This window comes from Oxyura jamaicensis, chromosome 2, assembly GCF_011077185.1.
Source record: "Oxyura jamaicensis isolate SHBP4307 breed ruddy duck chromosome 2, BPBGC_Ojam_1.0, whole genome shotgun sequence".
NCBI lineage: Eukaryota > Metazoa > Chordata > Aves > Anseriformes > Anatidae > Oxyura > Oxyura jamaicensis.
The window spans coordinates 33111914-33137169 of NC_048894.1; the positions used below are offsets into that span (position 1 = coordinate 33111914).

A 25256-nucleotide genomic window follows, 5' to 3' on the forward strand; every position below is an offset into this window, starting at 1 on the left:
GGATTCCAAGTGATCCAACAGAGATTTTATTATTTTAAAGCCTCCCACAGTTATATTTCTAAAGTCAAAGATTTGACTTGTGATCTGTACAACACATAAAATACTTAATACATGCTCTGTTTTTTTTTTTTTTTTTTTTTTTTAAGGCAGCTCATAAATTTATTGCAGTCTTATGGCATACCATTCAGATTGATTTATGGAGCACAACTCAGATTTCTTATAGCTGAATTACCAAGCACAAACCAGGTACACCATCCCATTAAAAATGAATTTACTATGGGAACTGCACATTGAAAGTTAAATAATGGCTTGATTTTCAAGCTGAAACTGAAATATTTGCTTTTCTGCCAACTAATCCAAAACAGTCTATGAATAATTGCATTACCTTTGCTTTCAAAATGTTATTTATTTTCACTGAAGGTCATAGTCTTTGGGGAAAAAATACAGAATAATGAGCATTACTTTACATACTCTGACCTGCAGTGTCACCACAGTCACACCTTTGCACTGAAGGGTATGTCTATCTTGGAAGAAGAATTCAATTTTGCTGTTGTTTTTTAAAAGATGTATTTATTTTAATTTAAAGGAAATTTTATATAGGTATATACACAGAGACATGAATAGCTGCGATTCATATGAATTGCAAAGTCAAGAAATGGTTCTGGAAAAACACAGTCTAGAACAAAATAGTTCTTAATCCCAGAGCACGTCATCACAAGTTATGTTTAGCTCACATTTCATAAGAAGTAATATGTTAGTAAATGTCCTAAAGGATAAGAAAAAAATAAATAAAAATAATAATAATAAAAAAGTGTGAGGTTCTCTTTTTCATATTCTTTCTTCCACCTGTCCAGCTTAGTATCATAAATTCAACTGTACAGACCTTTAAGGGATAATGATCCCTTTAAGAGATAAATGATCACAACAGAATGTGAAATGTTACAAGAATGCCCCCGTATAGCTATTTCTCAATGTTTCTGTTCTGCAACCTACAAGGACAAAAGCAAATACCCTAGAACAGTGAAAAAGTAGGATCCCAGGCTTCTCAGCCAGCGCAGACCTCATTTTTATTTCTAAAATTTTCTGAATGTTAACTTTACTATATGTTTATGATTGAAGAGAACAGATACTTTGAAGGAAAGTCCCATATAATATTTTTCATCAGATGATATGGAAATTTTGCTTAACATTTGCATAATGTACCAGAGGTGATAAAATAAGAAACTATTAGATATGGATGCATACTGACTGGGGGAGTGGGGGCGAGAGAGAGGAAAAAACAAACAAACAAACAAACAAAAACCCTCCTCTCCTTCCCATTCTCATTTATTAGCAACTATTTATTTGATGAACCATCATGAAAATAACTGAGAATTTGAACTGTTTTTTTCCATGCTGCCAGTTGACACTGGTTATTTTATCAATCTTGCCCAACATATTTATTCATCAAGGAATCTCTTGTGAACTGAAAATGAGTCCCTCACCTACATATAGGGTCATGAAGACTTGGAAAACCAGAGAAACTCATTATGTGGTTCTACTTACTATAACACACAGGTAATACGTACTTTGGTTTGTTTTTTCCTCGCAGACTGTCTCCTCTATTCCATTTTTAATCACAGAGGTTCATTTATCCCTATATGACACATACTCCAGTTCCATAAACTCTTACATCACTTTCAAGCACACAGTGCCTGTTGACAGCTTACAAAATGGAGCAGGTGCTGGCTGAATGCAAGAGGACAAGTTGCCTCCCCACTTTGGTGAAACAGAGCTGAATTATACTGAAAGTGCACAGAGCCAATAATCAGGTAAGTGGCATCCTCATGTGTTCCTGCTGGATTCTGCTGGTTCAAGTGTTTACACATCACAGAAGTACTGTTTTTTTTTGTTTGTTTGTTTTGTTTTTTTTTGTAATTGGCTTACATTCATCTGAGACCTAAACCACCTAGCTGGTGGAGGATGTTTTTTGTATAGAAAAAATACAAAAACAAAACAAAAACAAAAACAAACAAAACAAACAAACAAATAAAAAAAAAACACCTGCATGTTATATGTGGAAAGAACAAGTTTAATTTCTGTGGGTTTTGTCTCATTTGGAAGAATCATACTGAAAATATGCAGAATCAGCACTGCCTGTTCAAACCATGACTATTCTTCATGCAGGTTTTCCTCATTTTGTTGCTGGAGTGGTCCTGTTCAGCTGTGCATTTGGAGAGCATTATGGATTACTTATGTTGTGGTAGACATTCTGCAGTCCTACTGCCAGGTAGTCTATTGCCAGAAAGAAATTTCATCTAATCACCTTCCTAATGCAGGCCCTGGGATATGATTTGTTTTAGGGAACCAGGACATTGTGTTGGAAGGAGACAATGCGAACAGGGGCCAAAAGCTGAAAGATTTTAGTGATAAAAGACTAGAAAAGAGTGAGTTACTAGACAATGGACTACATAAAAAGACACATCTGTCTCTATCTACAAGTAATACAGCATACAAAAGAACATTTATAAAAGTGTAAGTACATGCAGAGTACTGAGTGCTTCTACCTCACTGATTTATTATAGCATTTGACAGTAGTTTCCCAGTAATGGATCATAGCTGCTTCATAGCTGCTAATGATAATTTTAAACTGCAATTGGAATGAAAACAGGACTTCTTCTTTTTAATCTGGTATGTGTGACATGTTACGGTAGATGTGATTTACTACTCATGTTGTGAATTACCATGATTGGCCAGTATTGGTACAGTATGTGCTATAAAAACATACGCAGAAGTAAACTATTTCATTCCTTCCCTTCTAGCTTTCCAGCTGTGCTGGAAAGTAAGTTTTATATGTTCTTACTCTTTTAAGAATTACTAATTGCTTGATTTATGTTTTCTGAGAAATTAATTATAGTAAATAATTAAAGAAAAAAAAAAAAGCTTTTACAATGCAAGGTGCATCAACACTTAAAATTCATGTTATTGCACATTCTTCTCTAGTTACAAAACACTTCATATACAAAGAAATTGTAAATGACTCATAATAATTAACCATAGCTATGTGAGTCATATACTTGGTGAACTTGACCTGTTCAGGATTTTGAGAGAAAGTTGTTTCTGAGGCCCACAGAATCAAGTGTTCACCAGAACAAATTGTCAGTCAGTGGACTCAAGCATATAATGTGAGATAATCAGTGAGAAAAGTCAGGGACCACACCTATCACCATGCAAACAAAGGGTTAATTCATGCTCTATTTTCTCAACTTCTCTTTCCAAGACTTGCACCAATACTGAGGAGGAAATCTCAAAGAACAACTAGTAGGAGAGGAGAAAAATTAATTCCATGTTCAAAATTCCGTGGAGTAGCATGTTTTCACATGTCCAAAGCTAAAAAAAAAAAAAAAAAAAAAAAAAAAAAAAAAAGTTTTCAGGTATTTCATCTCATCTTTCTACCACATAGCTATGTATTATTTGTGAAAGAACCTATAAAATAGTCTGGTCTCAATTTGAGGAGATAGACAGAGTTTCTGGGGTTCTTTCAAGCAGAGATTTAATGCATACTTTAATGTGGATTCCTGTTATTTTGAACAGTTTAGTGTTCTTAGAATAGGAAGCATACTCACCAAGTATACCCCAAAATAGGTAGTAAGAATTTTAGAATTTTAGAATTTTATACAGAAATATTCATCCCAGATCACAGTCTGTGAAATCCCATGAGCCTGTAACATTCTTACTTTTTAAATTTTCTGTTTGCTTACAATGAGAAGGAGGATAATTTAGGCAAAGCTGATGGCAACAGAGATTAGCAAAAGAGAACAGACACAGAATTATTGAACAGAATTTATATTCAGAAAATTAAGGAAAACAGACTGCCTTTGGTGACTAACATGAGACACAATCGAGCTGTACAAAAAAAAAAAAAAAAAAAAAAAAAGAGAGTATTTCATCACTCATCTTTTTCCTGGTATCATTTTGGTAGCTATTTTCCTAAGTGGGTTCATCTTTTTTTGCAGGTTCCATCTCATTTTCAGGGTAGCAGACAAGAAGTACTCCACATGGTCAGCACTGACACAACTCAATTTTACATACACAGCCACCAGTCATGTGAGATAGAGCTCACATATTTGGGGATATGCTACATACCAGTTCTTCTAGGTATCTTGTTTGTTGGTTTAAAAATAAGTGGAGGAACAGTCTCCAATAGGGGGCGTGGGGGGAAAATAATTACATTACTGCCCAAATCTCTCTTGCTTGCAATATCAGTGGGAGAGTTACCCTGTTTTCTCAGCTTAATTATCCAATTGTACTTTGAACTCTAATTTCATGCACTTGAAGAACAGATCCACACTTTCTCTATTCTCATTTTTAATTGCTTTTTTTGACTAGTTTTCCTTATGTACAATTCATATCTTATGAAGCATTTTTGGGGGGAGAGAAACTGTACAACAGAGCTTATGTACAACCAATGAGAAATGAGCCATATGCTCCCCTAAATTACTAATTCTGCTTATTAATTAGAAAAGCAGAAATAGTGGTGATCTTACTTTGCATGAAAGCATTTTTCTTTCTGCTTTAGTTTATGCTTGAAGTCAAAGCAATGGTCTTTTCCTGTAATCTTGATTCAGTCATTAGAGTGGTAGGTGCTTTCTTTCCAGGACCATGGAGAGTGCTTCCATTAGTCCCAAGGGGCATCCCTCCAGTCCCTGCACGTGGCAGAAAGCATTTTGAGTAAATATGTATTTGCAAAGAAAAAGTCATATGTATGGGTGTATGTTTGTATATGTATGTGCAATGCATACATGCATGTGCATGTGTATGTTAATCCATCTCGTTAAGCTGAAGACTAGATGTATGTGCAAGTGATTTATGAGTGAAATTCCCTCAAGGAAATGTTTTATTTTTCTGGTTCTGTATACACTCCACACTTTTTGTCTGTTGTTCTTTGTCTGCAATGAAAAATAGTTTGCTTAAGGAGATTTTCATGGACATGTCAATTTTTATGTTTTTTTTTTTTTTAAGTGGTATCCTGAAATAGGACTTTTAAATCTTTTGATAGCAAAAAAATAACTTTGAGTCCTCCTTTCTTCACACTGATAACTGCATAGAAACACCTTGCCAGCCATTTATCTTTTCTTGTGTTGCTTACATCTCTCATGTTTATTATAGCAACAGCAGCAATTGCACACATGGACACGATTTTGCAGAAAGTGTAATGCGTTTTTATCTGGCAGCTACACTGGGCGGGCCTTTCTTAGGAGCCTAAGCAATTCTGTAGATCCCAGCATGAAAACTTTTGTTTAAAAAATTATGAGTATTTTAAAAAATATATATTTTTATGTATAAAAAATTGAGTATATGACTCTCAATTCTATTCTATTTTGGGAAGTACTTTTCCCAAACAATTTTCCTGATAGTGTTTTTTGTAAGTAGTTGCAAAAATCTCTATACTGAAATAACATGATAGAGTCCTATGGACAGCACGAGTGTGTGTTAACATGCATGTTCCGCAATGTACAATCAGTTTTAACTTGAAAAATATATTTCAGATCACTTTACATCTAACTGATCCATTGTGAAGATTAGCTTTGAGAGCTTAAGTGTTTCCTGCTTTTCAATGGCTTATGAGAATAAACTGTACAGAGCCAATGCACAATGTGATTCCTTTCAATACATTCTCATAAAAGAGATTGTAGTGATAAAGAGAAACACAAGGCAAGGGGAGACAAGTTCAGGAGTTGATGTCTTCTCTTCTTTAACTGCCAAGTTTCTTGAATACTTAGTTGGCTTTTTATCTCATACATGCCAGACAATTTATATTCCAGCAGATAAGATTCTTGAAGAAAAAGCACTCTGAGCAGAATATAATCAATTTACTAGTTAAGTGTCCAATGGTCGACTATTGAGACACACGGAACATACTAATTTGGAAAAAATGTAACAAGCAAAAGTGTTACTGAAAAAAATGGCAAATTTGAAAAAAAAAAAAATAATCTTGTGTGTGTCTAACATATAAAAATACATTTGAAAACATCATATATATAAATCAATTGGTATGTGGGTGGAGGATAGATGAGATGATCACTATACATCTGTTCAACCATTACAAAATCATATAATCATAGAATGATTTGGGTTGAAAGGGACCTTAAAGATCATCTAGTTCCAACCCCCTGCCATGGGCAGGGACACCTCCCACTGGATGAGGTTGCTCAAAGCTTCATCCAGTCTGGCCTTAAACATTTCCAGGGATGGGGCATCCACTTCCCTGTGCTTACCACCCTCAGAGTAAATAATTTCTTCCTAATATCTAATATACCTACTTTATTTTAGTTGAAAGCCGTTACACCTTGTCCTATCCCTACACTCCCTGACAAAGAGTCCCCCTCAAGCTTTCCTGTAGGCCCCCTTTAGGTACTGGAAGTTTGCTAGGTCTCCCCAGAGCCTTATTTTCTCCAGACTGAACAACCCCCATTCCCTCAGCCTGTCTTTTTAGGAGAGGTGCTCTAGCCCTTTGATCATCCTTATGGTCCTCCTCTGGACTCATATTTTCATGTCCTCCTTGTGCCCCCAGAGCTGAATGCAGTACACCCTCGACTAGCTGGACATGCTTCCTTTGATCCATCCCAGGACACAGTTGGCTTTCTGGGCTGCAAGCTCACATTGCTGGCTCATCCTGTCGGTAGGAACGTCACCAGTCTGCCACAGCTCCTCAAAGATAGTGGCTTAGCACCTACATCTACTAGTTCCCTCAGGACATTCCTTCTCTATGATTCTCTGTGTATAAGAGTGAACACATCCATGCATAAAACACTCTTTCAAACAAGGATAGTACATGACAGGCATTTAATTACAGGTTTCTAGTGATTTGAAAAGAAAGTGTAAAACTGGACTCTAAGGGCAGCTGCAGAAAAGATTTTTTTTTTTTCAGACAAAAAAAAAGGGACAACATTTCATAGGATAAAAAAAAAAAAAAAAAAAAAATCTGAAAAAGTTCTAAAAGAATACCTGAAATTCCAGATCTTTTTATAAGGTTTTGAGCAGAAAGGTCTTTGTAGTTGCTGGCATTAAAGAAATACTATACAGCTTGAGCAAACCTAATGCTTCTATTCAAGGCTACCTCAAAGGGATGAGACTAACTAAAAGACTAAAAGATTAGGTGGAATCTGAGTTTTATATTAGAAATTCATGTGTAACAGGATTCCCTTTAATAGCAAATGCTATTTGATATTATTGATGTGGGTGTTACTGTACCCAAAAGCATGTCACCTCCTTGAAGAGCTCTGTAATTCCTTTAGTAAAATGACTGTAAAGAAGTCCTCTCCCTCTTTGATAACTGATGCAGAGGGCATTTACTCAGTTCAGAGAGAAGGCATAGATATATTTTTTTTCACTGTAAAGGCAGTCTACATAGAAGAGAGAGCACAAAGGACCTCCCTTCTTTCCATCCTACAGATTTAACATATACATTCATAATCTTTCTTTTTCTGAGTTTTTGACTCAGCTTTACTTATTTGATATTTTCATGCATAATTCTGAGCAAGCAGCTCACCAATTTTGTTGGGACTCCTTTGACTTCTGGAGATTTATATTTATCTCCATGCTATTTAGGATCATCCCCCAAAATATCCTTTTTGAGTCAGCTGTCCCAGAAAACAATAATAAGATATATTAAAAGCTGCATAAAATGTTGTTGCTGATTTTAGGGAGTAAATATATCTGCATAAGTCAATATGACAATGCCTTGGACTCAGTAGCCATGTAGCTCACAGAGGACTAAAGCTTTTAAAAATGAAAATGAACCTGCAAATCTTTTTTTTTTTTTTTTTTTTTTTTTTTTTTTTTTTTTTTTTTTCTCTTTCTCTTGTTTCCTGAATGTTGGTTAACTCTGGGACTTGTTCAGACTGTCAAAGAAATATCTGTTCTGAGACAGCTGAAACATGACAGGAAAATATGCACTTAGTTATTCTTCAGAATTTTTGTATATGGTGAATTTTTGTATATGATGAGTACTTCTACTTATCTTTGTAGTTATTCTGCTTTTGTGCTACTTTCAAGAGCCCTCAGATTCTGGAAACAGTTGCTTGCTAGTAAGTAATATATTTAATTCCTTTATTTTTCCTCTCTCAGATTTTTAATATAAATTCTCCTATTAAAAATCAATCTGACTCTCCTCTGTCAAACTAACATTTATATTTAAAATATAACCATTTTTCTACTTAGCAGATGTAAACTTTCTCACTAGCACTTCTTTGTGTTTCCATTTCATTCTGATCAAACAGTATTTTCAAGTTGTCAGTACTGCCTACAGTATCTCCCACTTTTCTTTTTAAATATTTTGGTATCATAGTCATGCATCTGAGAAAAACAACACCTGTTGCCAATGTACAGTACTGGACAGGTTTGCAGCTTCCAGCATATGCATGTGCACATGCAAACCTGTGCAGGCACAATTTCTCTCTCTGCTTTGCAAAGAAAACCACAGGAAGGACTTCCCATTCTGAGCATCTGATTCTCCACAAATACTGGCTTTCCTGCCTGTGAAGAGCAGACAGCAACAAACTGTGGGAATCCTCTTGAATGCTTCAAAATGTCACTTTCCCTTGGGATGATAAGAGGTGAAAAAAAAAAATAATAATCATATTTTGAACTAGATTCAACACAAGCATGAAGACTAGTCTTTGCTAGAGAGCTTCAAAAATTGTTTTCCTTTTCTTCTGCATTCTAGTTTACTTCTTCTCCAGCACTCTCCCTGTAAATATCCTTTTTAATGTATGTTTCCTAACTGTGGGGTATGATTAAAGTAATTCTCTTGTCACCCGTTAAAAATTCCTTCTCAGTAGGGAACTTGGTCGGTACTTAGCCAGAAGAACTTTTGTCAACAGCCCATAACATTTCCACATAGACACCAGCTTGCTGACATGGCATCTTGAACATCAACCTTATTCTTACAGTTATCATCTACCATCTACTAGGCTGAAACAGAATTTTAACATTTTCATGTGAATAAAATACAGGCTGCAGCCTCCAGTAGAAATAGTTTTCTGAAAAATGTTTTACCAAATGGAAAGGAAAGCTTGTTCTGTGGCTAACACACTGTGCTGGCTACCAGAAATGATTAAAACATTATTCCTGCATTTCCTCTCTCCATATATACACAACCCCGTTATTCAGTCACCTCACATGCTGACTTATAGTTGCCACCTGTTACTATGAAAACTTCCAGATTTTTAATCCTGTAGATTCCTAATGTAGATAGAAAATAAGTACTACCTTTATTTATCATCATTTCAACAAAATTGCTGGTACAATCATATGTGGGAATTAGATCTCTTCTTTCCTCTCCATGTTTAAAATAAAAATGTTTAAATGAGTATTTGTATTATATTAGTCTCTAAAGCTCAAAATTTTGATGAAGCTCTTTCAGCCAGAGTACAGGTTATGTCCATTTGAAACTATAGCCTGACATACACACAACAAAGGGACCCTTTCTCCATTCCTGGCATGTGCTAGTTCACCATTCTCATACATTTCCATCCTGTTCACTGCTACTGTTTGATGTTCTGCCCTCAACCCTGTCTCATGATCTTGCCCTGATGTGACATTCCCAGGCTGATCATACTCTGCCAATATCCTTGTATTCACTTTACCTTTAGATCCGTTTGCTCAGTTCCCTGCCATCTTGTGTAACTACTTATTTTCCAGATGTCCTTTGAGAAGTTGCTTTTCCAAAAGCTGAAAAAAGAAACCCATTGCATTTCTAGATAAAAGCCTTCTTCTCTTCAGCTCTCTGACTAACCACGAAATGGCTCATACAAACCGCACTGTGGCACTTTGGCTCCTCAGGAACAGGAGTTGAGACAGATGAGATTACTGCAGAATTCCCTTCTAGGCCTACTATATTATGTTTCTGTATTTTAAAGTTATCAGACATTAACAAAATACATTTATGAAGTAATAGTCCTTTGTGAATATATATATTAAGAATCTGCATTCTCCATCAAAGGACACTGCTTGCCAGGAAGGTGCAGATACAGTTCAGGACAGTAAGATTGCTGGTACTATTTCAGTGATCTTCTATTTTATGAAATAGCAATCAAAAATAACTCTTATACTAAACCTTAAAAACAACAACAATAACAAAAACACAACTTCAGCAGACTTTCTCAGTATGGACCAATCTAAAGCACATTGTAAAATAAGTTTTTGTCTGCAGAAAAGAAAAAATGGAAAAGGAAAAGGAAAAGGAAAAGGAAAAGGAAAGGAAAGGAAAGGAAAGGAAAGGAAAGGAAAGGAAAGGAAAGGAAAGGAAAGGAAAGGAAAGAAAAGAAAACTTGTTTTCAGCCAGCAAACTCAATTTCAATGTTAATACTATTAACAATGGCAAGGTAGGTATTATTAAAAATGCCAAAATATGAACTAAATAGGAAACAAAACAAATCAAAAAGATGCTATAAAGCATCTATAAGATCTTATAATATATCAGGTTCCTATCCTATAAGAGGCCATAAAGATGCATCCAGGGGAAATTCAAATTAAGTAATTATACTCTGAGAGATAAAAAGGCACTTATTTACAATCCTGAGCCAATTTTGGAGGAGCTTCATAACTAAAATATTTTATTAGATTTTGTGAATTGGTGAAGGTTGATTTATGTTTTTTACGGTCAATTTCTTTATTAGTATGGCCAGTTGAAGGCTGCACACTGCATAGAGCCCAAATTCATCTTTTCTCTGGGATTTAATTTCTTGAGGCCATAAATTAGCAAAGGTAGAAAGGCCACTCTTTCCTCAAATATATATATACATATTTCAAAAAAAAAAAAAAAAAATGCTGTCTCCAGCCTCTTCTACCTACCACTTCATCCTCATTTCACTTCCATTGAGTGAGGTTATGAGAAACCTGCCAAAGGGATCCTGAAGATTTCTCTTAACTCTTCCCAATCAATATCAATATCTGCCAAGATAGTAAGTTTCAGAGAAATATTGAGAGACAAAGGGAACCATTTGAAGAGACCTGAGGACTGTGAAGTTAAAATAGATCATCACAATGACCATCACTTCTGGCTAAGACAACATGCAAGACAGCAGAAGAGTAGTGGATGGCCAACCCTGGCCAGCATCCTTCCCCACACACACCCACAATGCCACTTCAGAAACAGCACCAAACCATAACAAGCAGACTGAATGCATGAAATCCAAGTGCTTCTAAAGAGCCATTTATCACAGCAACACTGTAATAAAAGAGAGAAGCATCTTCTCTTTCCTCTTTATTCTGTGAAGACAGGCTGGGTGTAGCAAACCAACATCCTGCCTTGGATGCCAAAATATCCTTCTATAGCACTGCCTCTAGTTCTTTATCTATTAATCGATACTATATTTGGTTGGCCATGACTGTTTCTATAGGTTTATTTTAATTTCAATAACAGCATAAGGAACAAAAATCACCTGTTCCTTCAGCACTGACAGACATTTCAAGTGATAACTTTTGAAAGTGTGCCCTGCTGTGGTTCCTGGTCATTTAGGATTTTTAAATCATGGAAATGCCATCAACTGGCATGAGGAACACTTCATCTTCTAGCTTCTCACAAGTGCTTTCACTATCCAATGTTTTCATTATTCAGAAAGCAAATAATAAAAGATAGCCAAGGAGGTAAATTAATTAGAGGTGCTTTAGAGATTTCACTTTTTACAATAATTAAAAAAAAAAATAACAAAAATGTTAAAACTTATAGAAATGTAGAGAATGGGATGATTTCATTTTAGAGAAAAATCCAAACTTTTTAGTTAGAATCCTTCTATATGTAAGTTTGTTACAGCAAGACTAATATTGTTTACCAAGATCTGCAGTGCCTGTTAATCTATTTATTTTTTCTTAATACTGTCCCGCAGCACATCCATCTTTCACGTGTGCAGAATTTGAATGAAATTAATCACATTTAAGGATACAAGATTTCTACTTGCAATTCAATAGCACTACACAATTCCAGGTTATTAATCTTATATTTCAGGGTTTTGTGTTGAAATTGCTATGGATTTCATTGCGTATTTATGCCAGAGATTAATTGCAAAAAGAAAGCATAAGTAATTTTCATTTACATACTATTATGTCTTGGTTCTTAAAATCATCATAAATATATAATTCAATATATGTAACTCATGGAAGATACACATCAAGTAAATTTTCTTACAGCAAGGTTCATTAAAGCTTTTTCTGTATACCTTTCTTTTAAAGGCATATTAATGCCACCTTTTTTTCTCCTAGGCTGTCAAATATTGTCTCTACGACTATCACCATTTAGGGAAAGAAGACATCAATATTCTTTCAAAAGGACATATTTGCAGTTTTATTAGGTATTAAAGATTATATGAACATTATGTTATAACATAGTGATTATTGACTTTAAGGGACACATGCACTTCATGTTTTGTTGTTTTGTTTTGTTTTGTTTTGTTTTTGAAAAGCTGAGGTACACATGCTTTCAGTAAATTTCATCTCTTCTGCTGCTCCTTGCTTTGTGGGAATGACAGATCAGGTAACATGGGCAGCATTGACTAACTCCATGTTTCTACACAGAATTCACCTTGCAGGCTGCAAAGGATGGTTCTGGTGTTCAGAAATTTCTCATATTTCTCATACATGCTGTGAATTTTCTGGCAAGAATAAAATGACAGATTTGTATCATATCCATTTCAAACCTCTATCTTTGCATGGACTTTTTATGGTTTCTCAGCCTTAATTTATTCTCCTACCTCTTTTCTGTTGCTCTGTGTAGTCAGGGTTCACAAGTCACCTTGGCATTAGCTGACAATTTTGATGATGATGTTTACATTGATATTGGAGACAAATGCTTTAATAACATTAAATTAGGTGATTACAGTAAAGTTTAAGTCTAAGATGCACACTAAGCCCCAGAATAATTCAGATGACTAAAGCTAATACATATGGGCTGTTAATCAGTAATGTGACCCCTAAAACTATGAGGGCTGGTTATTGGCAAGAGCTGTCATTCTCTCCTGTTAGAGTCTGAAAGAATCTGGCTCCTCCATTTGCCTTCAGAGCTTGATAGTGACTGATAAGCTACAGAAAAAGGAAAGAACTTGCAAATCGGTAAAGAAACCAATAGCTTCTGTCTGCTTCTTACAATCTGTACCACTGAATTGAATGCTGACATTCCACAATTACCAGTCCAGCATGCGTGGTTGGACTGTGTCTTGAGGTTACTGTCCTAATTCCGCCCCAGAACTGGTTAATTTGCTTAATGCAGCTTTTGTAAAGACCAGTCAAGAAAATTTAAGAAAATAAATGGTTAAAAAGTATTCACATTGTCACCACAAGTACATCATAATAACTAGACATACTTTTATTTCTGTAACTAGAACAGTAATTCAAACTTGGGGAACCAGACAGCGAATGAACATAAATGCTTTTAGTAGACAATTGGGGGATTTTGCCTAAATGGGTATGATATAGCCTTCTTGGTATTTGTGCTGGCAAGGTGATCTGCTGTTCCTGTCTTCAGAAGGTGGAATGGCTGCCAGTGGGTACGTGTTAGAGCAAGGATAATCTATTTCCAGAGCCAAGGTTAGGAGGAAAGTCCAGAAGCCGTAAGTGATGGTTACTTCTCATTCTATTCCACTGTGTCACTGCTGCAGATGTGCTAAAAAATGATTTCTGGAGATTACAATGTTATCTTTTTTATTTATTTTTTTTTATTTTTTTATTTTTTTCAAAACTGCCTTCTTTCCTCCCAGCCTAAATTTCCCTCTCCAGACAGATTCACTCTTTGTATTTAGTGTCTGTACGCAGAAGATATTTTCACTCTAGCTTTAAGCCAGTCTCCATTTCTCAACTTTTTTTGCCAAGAGCTATTTTTGACAGAAATCACGTGCGTATGGGATTCTGCCACAAACCCAACTTATTTAAAACCGCTAGTACCAATAATAAACTATAAAATTAAAATGGGAAGGAGGATTGAATCTAAAAATGTGGTCTATTTTAGGTAATGTATCAATGTTTCTACTTTGAAGTAAAGTATCCTTCAAATATAATTCAGTTTGTCAGCAAAGGAACATAATAGCAAACTGAGTAGATTATTTTTCAGCAAAGGAAAGGATATGCATATGAGTTTTGGTGACTGCTTGTACCAGTTTTACAGTCAAATGTAAAATCCTTGATCCAGGCTACTAGAAGACAGTAACTCTTTGAAGATGACATTACAAATTTATAAAGTATCTCATAGATTTGATTGCAAACAGCAGATAACATGCAGCAACTTTAAGACAAAAAAAAAAAAAAAAATGTCTTTCATTTCCTTGCAAACTTCCTACAGAAATGAATCCATTTGCTACTAAATTTTTTAAAAGTATGTTAGTAATTTAAATCAATCACATCTCTATAGTCAACCTCTTTGTACATGAACCTTCTCACAAGCTAGTTAGGATCTTATACCAAATAGTTATTACATATTAATATCAATAAAAGGCCTAAGTATCTAAATCAAATTTTATATATTGATTTAGATACTTCATATATGGTTGTGATGAGTAAAGAGTAAGTACAAGAGCTGAGGTTGACAGTAAGCATCATCTTTATATATTTTGTTAAATCAAGTTATAGCTATTTAGATGGAAACAATGGGGACAGCTGTTTCACTCCTTAAAAAATAAAAACAATCTTTTCCTCAGCTGAATAAATTGATATTTTATTTTATATAGATGGCTGAAATTAGCAAAAAAAAATATATTATAAGACCTAGTGAAGTTTATGTAGAGGTAAATATACCAGTTGCCTGTGGTGGACTGTCAAATGTAAGATATCATGTAAACTGAGATATCTAATAACAATAATTCAACTATAGTTTTGGAACAAAACTTGCAATATGCTGCTGACACATAAAAATATGTAGAAAATCATAAAACAGGTTTTGCTGAGGAACAAATGTTTGCAGTAGTATTATCCATCAACTTTCATATATACATCATCTGCTTGTGACACAGCTTTCCAGGATGCAACCATGCTACCATGAAATATCTATGTAGACCAAATGATTCATGTGTTGCCATCATATTATTAGCTCCTTTTTCAGTTGAGTCAATGTTGTTACAAAATTTGTTGGAGACGAGTTATTTTCATCTGTGGTCACATGATGCCTGGGACCATGGAAATACCATATAGTTTCTGATATTTCTGTGTTCCCACCAGGTTAAAGGAGAATAACCCATTGCTTATCTAATTGTCTTCAGACTCTTTTCCATGTCAACCTGGGAGTTTGTGAACTTCAGGAGATAAATGTTTTCACTCTGAAATAGGCAGAAAAGTTAGAGCTTTCCAAGGAGGTGTCTGTCCTAGTGCTGAGTAATTCACATGGTAGGTTTAGGTTTCCTTTCCTTGCACTGGTGACTAATAAGGCACGGTGACTAGACCTTCTTGCTGATGGATAGCTGGAGAGCACAAGGGCAAAATGTGTTTACTAAAGAGTCAGCTGGTAAGCTTGCACCAGAGGGAGTTTCCCAGGGCCACGTCTGTGTCTCATTCTCTCCTGAACACTTCCTCATCCTTCAGCTTCCATCATCTTCATGTCCCCGTTCAAGCCTACCATTACTGCAAATCACTAGGGCTTTGGTTACTGATTTGCATTTTGCCTAACCGGTATAGACAGGTTGCAAGAGGAAGCCACAAGAAAGCTGTAGACTCCTACTGACTCTCAACAGATTTTTACTTCTGTGGCAAACATGAGCCTATGCCAATATCTGTGCTGTGATCAGAATTTGGGACTGCAGTGTGAATTTCCTTCCATTAATCACACCTCATTGTTATTCTAATCCTAGGCTACTTTGGGGTGTATGTTTGAACTTGAGTAAAATAAAGAAGCACTAACAAAAATGTAAGATTAGGGACTACTTTAAAATAATTCAGAAGTCTTCATATTTGCCTTGCACAAATACTGCAATCTGAAACTGAATGCAGCTCAAGGAATTGGGGCCTGCCCTTTTTTAACATAGTTAGGTCAATCTGTCAATAATTAGACGTTTGTTTTATAGCAACCAAAAAAATAACTGAGTGTTTATGGTATTCACTGGAAGAATCTGCCTCATAAAATGAAAACAATGTTTCCAGAAAACATTGATAAATTGGATTTTTCACTAATTTGTCATTAGTGATATCATCTTTTGTGTTGTTTGCAATTTCATACACTTGCAACTTATCTCTTCTTCATAATAGCTGTTCTGTTTTCCACCTCACTAAGCCTACAGAAACATCTGGGTCCTAAGCTTGTCATTCTTTTCTTCAGTTACTCTTCTGTTCAACCAGGCACACAGAAAAATAATTCCTGTTAAATGCCCAAGTACTAGATCCTGTCTTTTCAGCGCTGAAAAGAAAAGCCAATGCCTTCTTTAATTTAAAAAGTGATGCTTGTTATTCTTCCCCTTCAAGCCTAATCACACATATTTAAAGCATCTGACAACCACAAGTGACATTACTTACAGTCTCTTGAAGCTCACATATAGCTTTTATATCCTTTTAAATAACTGTTCTTACATTCCTTTAAAAGAGGAAACTGCCCATTTTTTAACAGTACTTGAGTTGTCTATCTATAAACCTAGCCCTTTCCTGCACCTTCTCTGGAGCTGGGGGAGGCAGGGGAGCCAGCTGGAAGGGGCCAACAGGCTGACCTGCACATGTCCACTCTACACAGCCAGTTGTGCAATGGCATCCCCACTGGATGATCAGCCACTCCAAATGCTTTAGCTCTGCTTTAACTGTTCGCACGCCTTTGCTGACTTATGCCTGACCTTCATCCCTACCTACAGCACCAAGGCTTTCAGCCTGAGAGATGACAGGCTGGTTCAGGAGGAGGTCTATGAGCTGCAGTTCCTAGCACACACTTGGAAGAAATAAGCTGTGGAAAAGAAGCTAGAAAAACTGAAAAATAGCTCTGCTTGATGTCTTTCTTATAATTTCACTTTTCCAGTTGCTCTGAATGGCAGCAATGTACTAACCTCTGTGATCTCTAGCGACTATAGAAACAGCCTGGTGGGTGCCAGGAATAGTCCAGCTCACCATGCTTTCAGCCACATCCACAGCAGGTGGGGACACTGGGGGAAGGAGGCTGGCTTAGTCCTCAACACTTTGTTCGGCTGCTGGAAAGAGCTGATGCTGATAGTGTAGACATTAACAGAATCTGAGAACTAAAAGTCTCAATGTGTTAGCAAATGCAATAGAGCCTCAATAAACATTAAAAAATAGATAAATACAATTAAAAGGACATTGCTTGTTGTAAAAGTTCTTCATTGCAGTTGTCTCCAGCTATATCATTTTAGGATGATGTTTATCAAACAATTTCTGAAATTTCTTACTGGTTAATTCAGTAACATATTAAAAGTTATATCAGCATAAGATGCTCGTGATTATCATCATCATTAGATGCTCATGGTTAGGTTCTGCTATGAGTCACCCAGGGTACATTCCCACAAGCAGCTCCCCATTCATCCTCACCCTAACTGACCTAAGACAAAATGCACAACAAGACCTTACTTGGAGGATACTTACTTCTGGACATGAGCCCAGAAAAAATAAATAAAAGAAAAAGAAAAGTAAAAAAAAAGAAAATAAAAATAAAAATAAAATAATAAAAAAAGAACATGTCCTGCTTGAATAGTGAGTTCATTTGGCTGAGGGAGGGGACAAGGGGACTGATGAGTAAGAAGGATACAGTAAAGGGCTGTCTGGCAGCAGAGAGTGTGTGCGGAAGAGATATGTGTTAAGAGATCCTTGGAGCACAGGAGGAGCAAGAGTTTCCCTTCTCAGGTGGCAGTGAGCTGCTAGAAACCCCCGGGATTGCTTATGGAAAAAAAAACTAAAAAAAAAAAAAAAAAAAAAAAAAAAAAACTTTTCTTAAATATGTCAGTGTTTACTTGTGTGAGCATTGCCAGGAATAATACTAAGGGAAAGGAAAAAAAGATTAAATACAGTGAGAACAGATTACATTTGTAAAATCACCAGAAAGATATTGAACCGGTCAAATCTAATGACAAAAAAAACACTTCATATGTTTAGCATACATATTTCTTTTCTTTGTTTTTGGTATAGTGCTGCTTTCTGACAAGCTTAATGTGTTCAATTGTTGTCATTGTTTCAAGGCTACTCAATAGCATCTGTCTTAGATTCTTGCATTTAAATCCAATTTTTCTTTATTAAATCAAATATTCTTAATGTCCTGAAGAAGAGGTTTTGTTGTTGCTGTTGTTGTTTATTGCAGTACTAAATAAAAGGAAAATATTTTGAATAGAAAACATATTCCAAACTTAATAATTCTATGATTCTATGGGATTGATAACATTTAAATACCGATTTTCAATACAGTCTACATTTCATATAAAGTTTATTAATAAAAAAGAAAAAAAAATCTCATGAAAATAAAAAGCTAATTATTATATTATGAAAATATAAACATTTATTGAGCAAAAACTTATCCTGTAAAGTAAGGCTAGTGTGTGTTGTCTATTTTGTCTTATTAATACCCTTAACACTGAGATAAAAATAGCAACAAATAATTACATGATTATGAAGATCCACGGGGCAACAAATAATTACATGATTATGAAGATCCACATACCTGTCTGAAGACAGCTTCCAGCCCGCCATAAATGTAGCATTCACCTTCTGCTATCTTTCCATATACGAAGCTGGTTCACACGAAGCCTGATGACTTCTGCAGGCTAAGAACATCTTGAAGTCAACCTTAGAACCATTCTCAAGAGGTAATGTAGACGTATCCATGCATATATCTGCACACCGCATATAGGCCTTGGGAAGCTCACACACTGCTCCAAAGTCCTATTCTGTTACCAGTGATATTTTAAGCTCCCAGAACACGGCATGTCAGAATAAAGCATAGCTTAGATTTTCTACATCACCTGCTAGAAATTCAACTTTTTTGTTCCTATCGTCTGGTTGGTATCCTATAGGCAGTATAAGAAATAAGAAGTGCTATCAAAAATTCCTTTAATGTCAGGGAAAATTCCTTTGGAAAATATTTGTTCCATGGTTCATGTATACCTCCTTTTAAATTTTTCCTTTTTTAGCTGTAGAAATACATGCAAAACCCCTCTAAATATCTCACAGAATTGATTTATATAAAATAAGGCTACAAAATTTAAAGACGTGCTTATATTCATAAATGATCTGAAATACTAAGAAGTGTTTTCATGTTACTATAGCAAAGCAAGCCTGCAACACAAAGAAAACAGCACCCTGTGTATTAACAATTTAGACTTAGTCTTAAAACTGATTCCTTTTCTTTTACATGCTGTGTGTTCCAAACAGGTGCACAGGATGTCACCAGACCAGCTTTCTGAGTAACATCTTGTTCTAAAGTAATGTTAAGTCAATATACAGAGTACCTTCTTGTATTGCTTTTTTTTTTTTTTTTTTTTTTTTTTTTTCTTCAGAGGAATTCTTCCACTCTTCTGACTTCAGGGAGTCAAGGCTTCAACGTAACTTGGTATTCCTTAATTTAAGCTCAGTTTTGATGTCATGGATATGAGTTTTCAAAATTTTATGCATCAGCAATTATTTTATATCCTTCCCACATTCATGACCTCCATCCAAAATTCCCATTATATGAAAATTTTTCCACACCAAAGTAGTCTAAACCCAGCCTTAAATGAACAATTTGTTGTAAGCATAATGAGACAACAAAGACAAGGCCAGTAGTAAAGAAGGAACCATTGGATATAGCAGGTTGAAGTTCAGTGCCTGTTTCACTAAGGTTTTACTTACTACCTCAGGCAAGTCAGCTAGTCAGATCTATGCACTAAAATATCTTTTGTGAATATGGACTTTAGCACCTCTGCACTTTGATACCCCAACGGTACTAGTAGCAATAAAGCTTCCTAATTTTACCAGTGTTGCAAGCATACAAATGTTAAAAATTAGAGGTGTTGCAAACACGCTGGCATAAGGATTTAGGGATAAAATACCCTTTCTGAGTCTCGTGGGATTCTGATGGATTGCATCATTATAGTTTCAAGCAAAAGTTCAGCAGGTGTATATGTATGCCCTTCTATTAACAACAGAAAAAGCCTCAGTAAAGTCTAATGCAAATTCGGAATCATACAAAAAAGGTGCCATACAAAATTAGCTATTAAATAATTAATAGAAATAATAATTAAAATAAATTAAATAGAAAAAATTAATACTACAACCCACACAGTTTTTATTATTAAATTCATCATAAAATATAATAAATAATTCAAGCTGCCCTCAATGTTCCAGTTATGTTTTGATTGTGCATTATTCTATTAGCAGAGGTGCATTTGCAGAGAATGAAGAGGTCTTGGATAACATTCCCTTCTAGCTTTTGTCCTCATTACTTACTGTAGTAATATGTTTAACCATGGTTTATAAAACCTTATTGGTAGGTATTTTCACTGCCTTTGCTTGCAAGACAGGCTGTTGACTCCAAGTGACAGTTTCACACCTCTGGTGAGCTGAATTAACACCCTAACACTGCTGACACATGCACTGCTCCCAGCCCTACCCTCTCACTTTTCTGCCCCAGTACTAGCCACTCTGGCTGCTTACAGCATGCCAGCTCCAGAGCTAATTAAATATTTCTAGTAAAAAGGGATCATTTCCTGTTGCTGGGTGAGTTAGAACAACTTACAGAAAAGCCTGCTGATGGTCAGAGCTGGAACAAGGAAGGAAGAGGGGTTGAAGGAGCAGGAACACCTGGGTGAAGAAAAGGAGGAGCAAGGAGCTGGGGAATAAGGCTTTATTGGCAACTGACATCATGGTCACTCACTGCTGACTTGTCTTTTAGTGTGTTACTTCACTAACCCAAGCACATGCTAAAAAGGAACAGTACAGGTTTGTTCCTGCTAAGGTGATACTTTTGGTTGTTCTTCTCTGGAGTATGCTCAGTATTTACTGGTGAGTCATATCCCAGACACAATCTTCAGATTTTGGGGTCTTCTTTCAGTGCAGTACAAAACTAGACGTTTGGGCTAATAGCAACCTTGACAAGTTGTCTTCAAAATGAAGGCACAGGTAATGGCACAGGTATCCTCTGCCAGATGCCAAACACCAGGATGTAGCAATGATAATCCTTAACTTGTGTGTGTGGCTGGGAGGTACTGGGCTGATCAGAAATTGATTTTCCTTGAAAAGTAATAACAAAACATCCATAATAAAAAAGCTGACAATTTTCATATCTAAAGGTCTTAAATAATATGAAGTGTCCAGCCAAGGAGCTTCTGTAAATCATGGAATACTTTGAGAACTGTAAAACCAGCAGAATAGCTGGTTCACTCAATTCAGCTTCTGGCATAAAAGAAAGAGCTGGGAGCAAGGCCAAGGAGCTATCTGACCAGCTATTCTCACATGCCATAGTAGCTCTCCAGGGAATGTTGCTGTGCTGTATTTGTTAAAGCAGCATTGACCTCTCCTTGTAAATATCTGTAGCAGTGGCATGGTAGACAGGGGAACAACTTTCAGAAATGTTTCCAGAAGTAGAGGAAAGTGTTTCACCTCTATTGCTTGTTTTTGGCTCACCCACAGTTAGTATGAAATTCAAATTATACCTTTAAAATCCATATGACACCATCTAATCTCCTAACACTTCTCATATACCATGTCTCAATCAGAGTTCTTTTGATCCATCCCTAATTCTAGGCTTAATTCTCCATTATGCATAACTTAAGCCAGCTCTGCCCCATGTGGCCTGTGAAGAGCCAGTCAGACCAACTTCTCCTGACCACACTATCTACTTGAGTTTCCTCTTCTAGCACATCAGTCCACTTGTGCTAACACACAAACTGAAGTAAAAACCTGTGTGGACAGATGTGGAGTTTTGTCTTGACACCTGAGCTGAAATAACAGCTAGAAGGTACTGGCAGGCCATGCTGCCAGCAGAGGTGGCTGAAGAGTTCAAACACAGTGTGCATCTCTTTTTAGCTGTACTACAAGCAGTTCACAGCATGACTGAGCCTATTATGAAGGAGGGAAACAAGACCTCATGATAACAAGGAAAATCAGTGCAGATGTATTCTGCTAACTCCACAGAGGAGTGGTTTCATTGCTCTAGTAAGTGACCTCCGCTGCTGCTGAAATGTGCAATTCCTCCCTCTGCCTGGCTATGTCTCCTCACTTTTCCTTTGTGTTGGTGCCATGCTGCTTTGTCAGCACAGTCAGCTGTAAAACCTTGCTGACCTAGGTGAAAAAATACATTTTTTTGTGACTGTTTTTCCCAGCTGGGTTAAGTGAGCTTCTCTGAGTCACTGTGTAGCCACACAAGTGCCAGCACTACCACAGGGGAGTCAGTGGTAACGTGCATGGGGGGGGGAGGAGGAGAATTGCTCTTTTTGGAAGAGCACCTTCTCAAGCTGGCTGAAGATGGTTGTGAAACCACAAGCCTGCAGACGAACCCAGCATAGGTAAGTACATGGCTGCAAGTGAATCAACACATAAAACTAAATGAAGAGCCCAGCAGATGTTAATTAGACTGTTGTTAATGTAGCGCTGCAGCTGCTAACAACTAGCACGGCCATGGCCACTGAGGTTGACACAGATCACAGCTTCCAGATCATGGCTTTTTTGACTATGAGCAGAGTATTGTCAGGCACCAGCAAACTGAGAGAAAGCATAACTGTTAAATGTTTCTGTTTTATATAACAATAGGAAATTATTAACTTCGGCAAAACACAAATAATTTTTAAATAAGAGTTGAAACTAAGCAATCCCAATAATGTCCTCTGATACAGGATAGCAGACAGGAAAAAAAAAATAAAAATAAAAAATAAAAAAAATGCAAAAGCTCCACTGTGCTGATTTTCTTGTTCTGGAGATGTTTCCTGCTTTGCTATGTTCATAGCTGGTCATGTCAGCTGTATGGAGAGAGTCGACAAGAAGTCTGCAAAAATCATAAGCTGATATGAAACGTAAGGTTTGGCTCTGGCCCTCTGTGATGTTTCCCTTCTCACACTGTTTGAAGCAGGAAAAATAGGTAGCGTCAGGCTGAGGAGGGGGACCAGGGAATTCTAGCTGCGGTATAATTTGCTGTCAAACTGACAAAACAGTTTAGCCACTTGCTATCAAATCTTCGGTCTGCACCACTGTGTGATTACAGCAGCCACTTCCCAGCTGTTTTCTGCCCTCACCTCTCCCTAGTAATTAAACATGTGCATTCCCAAAGAGTGAGGTTTGATGGCACCCAAAGAGTTTGGCTCTCCATGAATGCTTTTTAGTCATTTCAGCTATGCAGCAGAGCAGCACTTATTCCAGAGCTGTGAGGTGGCCTTGTGAAGCTTGGGGAAGACTTTACTCCAGTTAGAACGTCTTCCATTTTTTAGTATCTAAAATATACATATTGAAATGGAGGGCTTATATCTCTTAATGACCTATAATTTATTATTTTTCAAGTAGGTAAAGAGAGAAACATTTTCCATGTTATATTTTATGTCTTCTTAGTCACTTTTCTGGCGAGGTTAGTGTTCCACTGTAAAAAAAATTGTCAAAATACAAAAGATATCTTTCACTATCTGGTAACTGAATTTTGCAGTGCTCATACATTTGTCACTGCAAATACGTATTTCAGCAGGAAACCGCATGAGACAAATTAGATTTCCTGTTCACCTCATAGAGTAGCAGAAGGCTATTGAAGTGTCTAGCTAGTTTGCAGTTGTTATCTACCCTTACAGCAGACACTACTCTGACATTAAAACTCTTTAGTTGTTCTCAGTCCAAAGACTAACATTAATGGGTTGCATGGTGTCAAATTAGTCCTGTCCACTTCTGTGAACTGCTTGTTGCTACATGCAGCTACCAAGACCAGCAAAGTGCAATAAATTTACAGCCCAGAAAATCTGCCTTTGATGTCAGACAACTGTGCCTGTGCTCTAAAATAAAAATTTAAATATACAGCTATAAATTAAGGTCCTCTTCTTAGGCAGATGGAGAGTTGTTCACGGCCACATTCTTTTCCCAAGCAGAAAAAGTTGAACTCTCCTATTTCTTAGCAACAGCATCTTATAGCATCACATAATTCCAAGGGGTATCAGAAAGCAATTTCCTTTCTCTTTCACATAATAACTAAAACTTGATGAAAAGGGAAGACTTTCATTATGATTTAGGATGCAACTTCTAACACTTTGGAGGTGAATCTCAGCAATCTGCACAAACCTCTTTATAAAACAGAAAGCACTTTCTATGTTTCCATCAAAATTCAACATAAAAACAAAACAAAAATCCAAAACAAAATATGACCAGGGTAAAGTGACACAGTCATTTTCTTCCTTGATTTGTTGACAATTTTTCCTTAAAAGAGAATAAAGAACAGATTCAGGTAATCATTGAACCTTCCACAACACCTAACATCAAATGGGGGTAGCTTGCTTATAAGAACCATGCCATATGGGCGTTTTCCTGAGAGGTTTAAAAAAAAAAAAAAAAAAAAAAAAAAAAAAAGTTGCACCTGAAAATTTCCAATTGTATTTTATAATGTTTTGTGTGTGTGTCCAGAGTCCAACCTACAGAAGAAGAGCTTTTCTGTGTTAGGCTGTGTGACAAAGCTCATCTGCACACCCTTAAAGGAGCTCCGAGAGTCAATGGCAGGTGGGGAACACAAATAATACCCTGCCAGGCTACTGCCAAGCCCATCACAGGAGCCACCAGCTCATCAAAAGTTTGTTTCTAGAAGTGCAAAGGAGCACAAGGACACACAGTGGCAAGCGGGAACCCAAATCAAGGACTCCTGAAGAACAACCACCTTGTCCAAGCCTCCCCAGGCCTGCCCCAGCACAGCCATTGGCCCCAGTGTCCAGGTGACAAATTCATCATGATGAGGCACCAAAAGCAGCTCTCTGGAGCACAGCACTTGGGACCTGAAAAGTCCTGGTTAGCTGTATGGCTGTGATGGTCTGTAACAGCACCTGGAGCAGGGCTGCAGCCTCTGGGCTGTCCACATGCCAACTGGGGTGACTGGGATTCAGTGGGAGCTAGAAGGGGCAGACTGAAGGCCCAAGCCTGGGTGCTGGAAGGATCCACATTGTGTATATGCATATGCATACTCCCACTACTGGACTTTTATCCTGTCCAGCCAGAACGGGGAGCATCATGAGGCCATTGGTGATGTCTGTGTTCATGTGGGTGCTCTGAGCATCAGCCTGGACATGGTCCTGGGCAATCTGCTCTAGGTGTCCCTGCTTGAGCAGGGGGTGGGCCAGATGGCCTGCAGTGGTCTCTGCCAACCATTCCATGTTTCTGTGATTCTGAGG

The 25256-nt window shown here is 36.8% G+C and overlaps 1 long non-coding RNA gene across 1 annotated transcript in view; it reads right to left on the minus strand.

Annotated features, from left to right (window-relative positions):
* Window positions 1–292: 292 nt before the first annotated feature.
* Window positions 293–25256, minus strand: part of LOC118162174 — a 32144-nt gene continuing 7180 nt past the window's right edge. Inside the window, exons 2-3 of the long non-coding RNA XR_004748325.1 lie at window positions 24743–24748; window positions 293–344 (exon numbers count right to left, since the gene is read on the minus strand). This is a non-coding gene — a long non-coding RNA (uncharacterized LOC118162174). The remainder of the gene's footprint in view (window positions 345–24742; window positions 24749–25256) is intronic.